This window comes from Sander vitreus, chromosome 3 (genome assembly GCF_031162955.1).
Source record: "Sander vitreus isolate 19-12246 chromosome 3, sanVit1, whole genome shotgun sequence".
NCBI classification, from domain to species: Eukaryota; Metazoa; Chordata; class Actinopteri; order Perciformes; family Percidae; genus Sander; species Sander vitreus.
The window spans coordinates 29,510,651-29,518,940 of NC_135857.1; the positions used below are offsets into that span (position 1 = coordinate 29,510,651).

The 8,290-nt window shown below is 39.6% G+C and overlaps 1 long non-coding RNA gene across 2 annotated transcripts in view; it reads right to left on the reverse strand.

The window, feature by feature from the left end:
* Positions 1 to 289: 289 nt before the first annotated feature.
* LOC144515772 (uncharacterized) overlaps positions 290 to 8,290 on the reverse strand; it is a 9,053-nt gene continuing 1,052 nt past the window's right edge. The window contains exons 2-3 of one of the 2 annotated variants that reach the window (XR_013501774.1): positions 2,206 to 2,380; positions 290 to 1,985 (exon numbers count right to left, since the gene is read on the reverse strand). This is a non-coding gene — a long non-coding RNA (uncharacterized LOC144515772). Of the gene's footprint in view, positions 2,381 to 8,290 lie in introns of both variants that reach the window. The other variant, XR_013501773.1, reaches the window with a different exon arrangement.

The window sequence follows — 8,290 nt, forward strand, 5'->3', positions numbered from 1 at the left end:
ATGTTGAGGTATATGGACTGGGAAATTAAAGTGTTTAAACAAAGTGACACACTTTCAAAATATACTGTGTGCACACTTTCAGCTTATTTAGACTGAGTTCAAGTTATAACATCATAAATGGGTATGTTCTGCACTGTCAGAAATGGATTTATATAGTCATCATGATAGTCCTTGAAACGATTGAAAGCACACATTTTATATAAAGGAACCCATTGATGGTTGGTTTATAAATAGGGGGTTACATATCTTTTGTATGCATAAAGAGTGAAAACACAGTACTTAAAAGGCATCAGTATCGATTTCTTACTTTATTTAAAACTAAAAATAATTTAAAACACACAACAACAACAACACACATTCATAACACATTCAGTATTTACAGTTTACAATTTTATTTGAACACAAGGTTCTACATGTATTGGCTTCTATAATTGCATACTGATGCGAATATAATTTGGTCAACACAATTCAACAAATTAAGAATTGGTATCCGTCTAAAAGGACAAAACTACCAATTATGAAACAGATACTTCATTTTTTATTTTGTTCAACAAATTAAAAGACACATCTGGAGCTCATGCTGCTGTCTGTCGCTTACCAAGGACTATGAATATTGTCTAAATCCAATAAGCATAATACAGAAAAAAATCTCTCTCTCAGTGTGAGGTTTGCAAATATGGTGTGTGGTATTATAATCTCACCTAAACATCTATAAAGCCAAATGTAAATTATATGATGTTGTGTAGAGAACAGCTCTGATGGAATAATATGAGAAAACCTTTCAGTTGATCAATAATCTACAATGGACATCAATTGTTGTTTGCATTGTAGGGCTTCTTTCTACAATAATTAATTTCATAATAAGCTGAATAAGCTTAGAAAAAGCAAGAGCTATCTATTTTACACTAGCCCTAATTGCCTATAATGCAGTACAGCTAAATGACATGCTGTGCTCTGAAGAAGAGGCATGGCTGTGTTGTTTTTTTAGTCAGAAAATGTCACTCTGTTTCAGTTACTAACTCTCTGTTTGTATCAGCCTGACAGTATGTGCCCGTTTCCCTGTCGTTATCACTTTATCCAATTTAAAACCAAAAGCTGGCAATAACAAGTCCAGGCAGGCACTCTTAGCGGTGTTAAAAGTAATTCTTGGAAATGTGGTGAATCACTGAGGTAGAGGAGGCAGGTTGAGTTTAAGTGGACACCACAAAAAGTTGACACGTCATCACTGAACAACTTGAATGAACTGGAATAAATGCCATGGATTGATAATCTGCAGCAAACAGCATACAAGGGTGGAATTATAGCATAGCATAGAGGCTCACTCACTTAATGAATGTTATCATGTTAGCATAATTAGTCTTACTTTAATGCTTACTAACTAAAGTATTAGCACAGAGCATTATCACTCAATAGTGTAAATGTGAATATTAGCTTTGAATTTGCTATCATATAGTATAATGTACGTATGTCATAAAGGGTTAAGAAGCCTTCTACCACTCAACACTGTGTATGCTACTGTAATAGACCAAGGCCAGCATGAGGCATTATTTCCCAGAATAGTGTACACTAAAATGTTAGTTTGTGATATACTATCACATAAGTGTTAATATGATGACTGCTATCGCTTAACATACTATGTGTCAAAAATGTTAGCATGGAGCTGTTAAGACATGGCAAATACGATCACATAGCTATGCCTCACATATCAAATACTAGCATATATACTTAATATGCTAAGGATGATACAATTTTAGAATGGTGCATTTCTTGGAATAATACAAAAGGAGGGTATTTTTAATACATATTTTATTAGCATTAAATATATTTTGTTTTACAAAGGAAAATACATGTAAATTACTATGGAAAACATCTTAGTATCTCAGTATGCGTGTATATGAACAGCTTAGGCTTGCTCCAGTATGGTTGTCATATCCATCTCATGTTCATGTACCATTCCCCGACATGTCCTGACCTGGTCTAATAGGCTGAAAGAGAGAGAAAGAAAAAGCTATTTAACAGCTGTGTCAGAATGTGCAATACATAGGCCTACAGTACAGTACATGCAGCCCACCACAGTGGTAGGCCTACTGCTGACGTTTGCAGTTTTATTTTCAAATAAAATGAATTACTAATTAAATATTAACTGTATATATAGTATAGGTCTATTCATTAAATGTAGTAATGTGGTACTGTAATCCCTTTTACCATGGACCATGGATACATCCAATTTCAGATCATATGGATTAATCACAGCAAGCATCCTGTCTACTGAGAACTTGCTTATCAACTGTCTTTATTAATGTCTTTTTTTCTCGGCCCATTTACTGTCCGATGTCTTCGTGGTTCAGCAGAAAGGATGTTGTAATTTGTCTTGGCAGCTCTGCAGAAACAAAAATCACACCGAAGAATTAATCTTGTTGTAACAGATTCAATACTTTAAAAAGGTTAAAAAAAAGAACTCCAAAGATAAAAATATAAAACAAGATGGATGACATGTCTGCTTAGAAAACTCCCACAACTCATTTAGAGCTTCTACTGATAAGCATCCCAAGACTTGACAATCAAGTGAAATTACATTTATTTAATTATGTCTGTAAGACGTCTCTATTTCAATACCAGGCCTCTGAAGAGAACACTGGGCTTACTGTACTTCTCTCACATTATTGCTATATTTATTACAAGGAAGACAATGGTGTTATCATATGTTATGTTGTTGTTAAACATAACATCTAGTCAGGATTCCCATGAAGCAAAAAAAAAAAGCCATACAAAATAGAATTCAATTCTAGAATAAAAACAGTGTATGTAGTATTGTAGCTTTTTTTTCTTTTTTCTTTTAAATACTGTGCATCTCGTCTTGTACTTCCTTTTTCTGCTGTGACACTTCAATTTCCTTGTGTGGGGATTACAAGTTTATCTATCTAGTTGATTGATCAATCGACCGATTGATCAATCAACTTTTTGTTGCAAAAAGAATTGTGAAAAAAAGTAAAATTCATGAAAAAGAAATGTCCATATTGTCTCAAAGATTGTTATGGTGCTACAGGTATGTAGATGTTTTAACATCTTCTTAGACAACTCAGATATAGTCTAAGTCTCAAATTGTGTAAGATTTGTTGGTGGTATATCTTGTTGTGATCCAGCTGCTGCGTGACATGCCCGTACCACCGTCAAATAGATTACAGATACAGTTCCTCAAAATATTGCCAACTCAGTTGAAAAAAGAATAAGAAACCAACTTGAAACCCCCAAATCAAATCTCTCTCTGTGCAGACACACAATAGCTGATCACATCTGCACAGCTTCCTGGTAATAAGGCTGTTGAGGTAGAAAATGATCCAAAATGTTAACTGTAGCTAACATGCTTAAGCTCTTCTCCTTCAAACGCCCAAACAAAAGTATTTCTTTAGCTTCTTGGTTGACGTGGCAGCAAAGGGTTAAATGTGGATTCATCAGGGGATTTCCAGCCTGTCTTTAAATCCAACATGACATGGAGCAGGGCAACACTGACACTGAAGAGGAGACAGGCTCTGCCTCGGCCTCCAGTCACACCACTACCTGGGTTACTATAAGGAAGAGAAAAAGTGCACAGATTTAACTACGCTTTTTTAAGTGTGTTTTTGTGTATGTGTGACTGCTGACACATTGTTGGTGACATTAGTCTCTCTCAGATTAATAATGTGTAGTCTGGTTAATCTGCTGGTGTGATGTGACTGTGCGCACTATCCCAAAGCTCAGCTTAGCTGGAGTCAGAGCGGACACACACACACACACACACACACACACACACACACACACACACACACACACACACACAGAGTTTCAGTGTATTTATTTATTGTCAGATGCACAACAATTACAGAAGTCATTGTCAGTGAAAATCTTGGGTCTTAGGCTCCTCCGATCAAGCTATATCGTGGTAAAAACGTACTCGTTCACCCCTCCAGCACATTTATGAGCGCCCAAATTGCAGACAAAAGTTTGGCAGCTGATACACAGACAGTGATAAAAAACAACAACAAGAAAAACACTGGATCCGCCCCAAATCGTAAATGCCCTAAAGTTGGCCAAGCTACAGTACTGAGAAGCGCCGCAGCAATTTCAGCTATGTGGTGGCGAGTAAATATGCCCCAGGTGTACCTATGGCTTTCCGGTGGCATAGGTAATGGGCATTAACCAGCCCGGGAGGGGCCCACGTGGAGCTGCAACGCCATCTTGTTTCACCGACAGACTGGAAGGAAGGGGTAGTGAACCCCTCTGCAGTGCGAAGAACCGCTAAACACACACAAACAGACATTACAGACATGCTGACAGATACTTAAGGAAGCACACACACACAAGCGCTGACCAGCTCTGATTATTGATGAGTGTGCTTCAAACGCCTTTAGCTGAGCCGAGGCAGTGCGTTGAAGGGAGTGGCAGAAAAAACTGCAGAATGGTGACACGGAGAGAAACCACCCCTGCTGCCACAAAGAGATGTGTAGGCTTATTGTAGCCTTCTGTCGCCTTGTTCAATGCTTTTTTCTCTCTCTTATCAATCTCTCTGATCAATATTTTAACATTTATTTTTATCTAAACGTGCGAAACATTTTACTGAGGCACTTTGGGCGTAACCCTGCAGCAACCCATCCAACATACCCTCCTAACATACACTTGAACTATTACACACTCCCTTTTGACTGCATCTTTCACAGTCCGCCTTAAGAAAAGTCCAACCTTAAAATGGACTCCAATCAATGAAAAGCTGCCTGCTGGCATTTGGAATCAACTGATACGGATATTTTGAGCCACAAAAGTTGCATTTAGACCATTTTGGGATACTAAACTGAAACTGAAATCTAGACTAGTAAATCTCTGAGATTTATTGGTACAGGTTCAGTAAAGCAGGTGTCATTGCAGGTTTTACTGACTGAAACACCTGAAGCTGCTGGGTTAAAGGTTCCCAAAGAGTCACCACTCAATCACAGAAGAACATTTTCATTGAATCTGTCTCAAATGTTCGGAATTCAGCACATGCAAACCGCATCATCTCCATTGTGTCAGGAGATGATGACACTTATCGGCATATATTATTTTTCGCAAAAAATTCTATCAACATTGAGGCGATGAAACAGCTGACTGTCTGTCTGTCTGTCTGTCTGGCTGTCTGTCTGGCTGTCCTCCATTTCTGCCTCAGCCATGGGGACACAGTGTACAGACAGTCTGCGATGCAGCCGAACAATGGAGAGCAAGCCTGCAGCCCCTTTTCGAGCTTACCGGCTAGACACTAACTCGCTCCAGGTTATTGTTTGTTCACCGAACTGAACAAATAAAAAACGATTTTGAGGCAGAGAGATGGTAGAAAAAGAGAGAGAGAGGGGGCTGACAGAGGGGTTACATAAGATAATTGCTAAAGCAGCAGATTAGCAGTGCAGAGGGGGTTCAAGTTAAAATCCATATTAGTTCATTAACAACGGGATGGAAGCATCTGCGGGACTCCACACAATCCCGGTTGATACATACATTGAGACAGAAGAAGACTTTTGCAACACATCAGCACATCATATCCAGCTTTTGTCAGTGGAATAAATGGCACGGAGGGAGGGAAAACTATAAATATAGCTTTCAAGGCCAATAGTAAAAGCAAACATGTCCATTATGTCAAAAAGATCAAAATAAATAAAGTTTCAGCGTCACAATGACTTGAAATGACAGCTCTTTGTTGCACACAGGGGCAGCAATGCAATCTTTGAATTCAAGCAAGTCTGAATTAAAAAAAAGATTTGTATACAAATCTTAGAATGTAATAACGTAATATATAACATTACATCATGTAGAACAACCACCAAAAAAATATGTTTTTCATAAGCATCTCTGTAGGGCCTTACAGTAGACATTAGCACAACTCATGTCTAGCACCCAGCACAATTTCCACTGCCTAAAATCTTAGATCCACAAGTGCATGGAGTTTAGCATTCATTTCAATGAAGGGTAGCGTCCATGAAGTTGAGTTATCATCAAAATTCCCGCTATGCCCCATTAAAAAAGATATTAGTTATGGTGTGATGGGCCTAAGTCAAATATTGATGAATCATGCTGTCAAAGAGCTGCTTCTAAACAATATGCTGCAAATGGATCTCAGGAGAGTGATGGACCCTTAAGAGCAAACTGCACGGTGCAAATGAGGGCCATAACATGGTAAACAAATCCTTCAATTACCAGTCGGAGAAAGAAAAGAACCTCATGGCTCACACGAAAATGGACATGTGCCCTTAAGAGTCGCCATGTGCTACTTTGCTACTATGACTAACTGAACTGTTACTATCGAGGACGAAGGGTGCTTGCCACTCTGGTTGCAGGTCGACACCAAAATCAGTTGCATATTCAGAAGCACTTCACATATGAATCACGGACGATGTCATCGTCATCGTCTAGCGACAAAAGGTGCTGCAGATTATTCTCAGTGGACATCACTAGCTGCCTGGTGAGTGTGTTCTTACTGTCACCTTAATTTGTGTTAGCATGAGTGAGTGAGTTTTAACATCGCTGAGGGTTCATTGAGGTCAAGCACATAATGTACAGAGCTGTCATGGTCACGCTCTCAATATTACTCTGTGCTGCTCTCAAATCAGAAAGGTACACACACACACAGACAGCCATGCCCGCTGGAGAAACAAAGAGCTATCACACTGACAGAAGCTTCTTTACCTAACAGTATCCACTGGTGTATGAAGAGGTTAATGCTATCACAGCAGCATTAGCATTATCTCTCATAAGCTACTGATGCTAACCAGCTGCTATTTCTTTAACAGCAGCAGTGCCACTGCCTATTAGTTTTAGTCAGCTAGTGGCTCAGGATGCCAACAAACATTGACATTGCATCCAATTAGCATTTCACCCGAAGCAGTTTTTTTAAAGGTAACTGTGCTAATTGTTATGCTACTGGATTGCTAAATAATTAGCTGTGATGCTTAAAACCTAAAAGATATGTTATTCCACTGAAGTGGGAAGTCATTTAAAATAGCATTTAGGCCACGTAACATTAAAACTATCCATTGAAAAGCAGAATAAAAGTCATTTATATGTCTTACTTGTGTGGAATCAGATCAAAATGCTTATTGTGGCCTCGTTAACATCAGACCACAATAAGTGCTTTATATGTGAACAAATAAGTAGCATCACATTAAAGGTTGGCAATAATGACACATTTTTGATGGTTAAATTTAGGCAATTGCAAAAAATAATGTAGCCCTCGTGTCAATAGCCAATACTGATACAATGAGGCCTCTGTTGCTAGAAGATGACAGTTTCCAGTAATCCATCTAGATGGCTCAGCTCATTCTGCCTTAACTTTGTCACATGATCCTTAAAACAGCATTCATGCCACTACACTCCCATCCTCCAAACCCCAGAGATTTCAACAGTATATAGTCAGTCTGCAGTATCTACTCAATCTACATTTAATGATGTGCAACGATGCCCGGTGCAGCAGACAGAGAAGAGAGAAACCCAGGTGACATGCAACATTCTGCAGGGTGTGAGCCAAACTGAAAAGTGTGACATGGTGAGCGTGCAGTGAACGCCTTAGCTCACTGCGCCATGGCTTCTGATCTGCATTGTTCGAGGCAGGAACGTGTGGGAGATGGCCGTGCATCCCTCTCAGCTCCCGAGAGCCTAACCCGTGGACATGAAAGCACAACGTCACAAGTTAGGGTCTCAGGGACGGAGAGAGATACATCTTCACATGGACTCTTCCACCTCCTCACACAGCAGCTTTCAGCCCTCTCGGAATTTCTCTTTTTTTGCTACTAAAATGTTAAAAGAAAAATCCTGAACAAGAAAGCTTCCATGTACTGAACTCATCTTTAAGTCAAATGAGGACTCAGAGCGTCTGAGCATCTCTTGCATACAGAGCGAGCATGCAGCTACGCATCCAACACACACTCCTTAATTATATGTATTAATTGAGCACACTCATTGCTATCTCCACTGCCCCAAAGCCTATGTATTCGTGAGCATACAACAAGTGCAAGCCTCAGCCAGACACAACATTGGCCAGCCTCCCCCCCCCCTCCCCAACTCTCGCTCTCTCTCTGTTTCTCCCTTGCCCCCTCCCCCACCTCAGCTGAACAATACAGCACTTTGAAAAATGCTTCCTGCCATCAGGTACAGGGCCTGCTGCTGTACAGTATGCCTAAAGATCTCCTGCCGTTGCGGAGAAAATCAAAATCAGCCGATGTTTGCTAATCATTGCTGCGGATGTTCAAAGAAAAATCAAAATCGATTACAGCATCGAAATCTGAATCTAGGA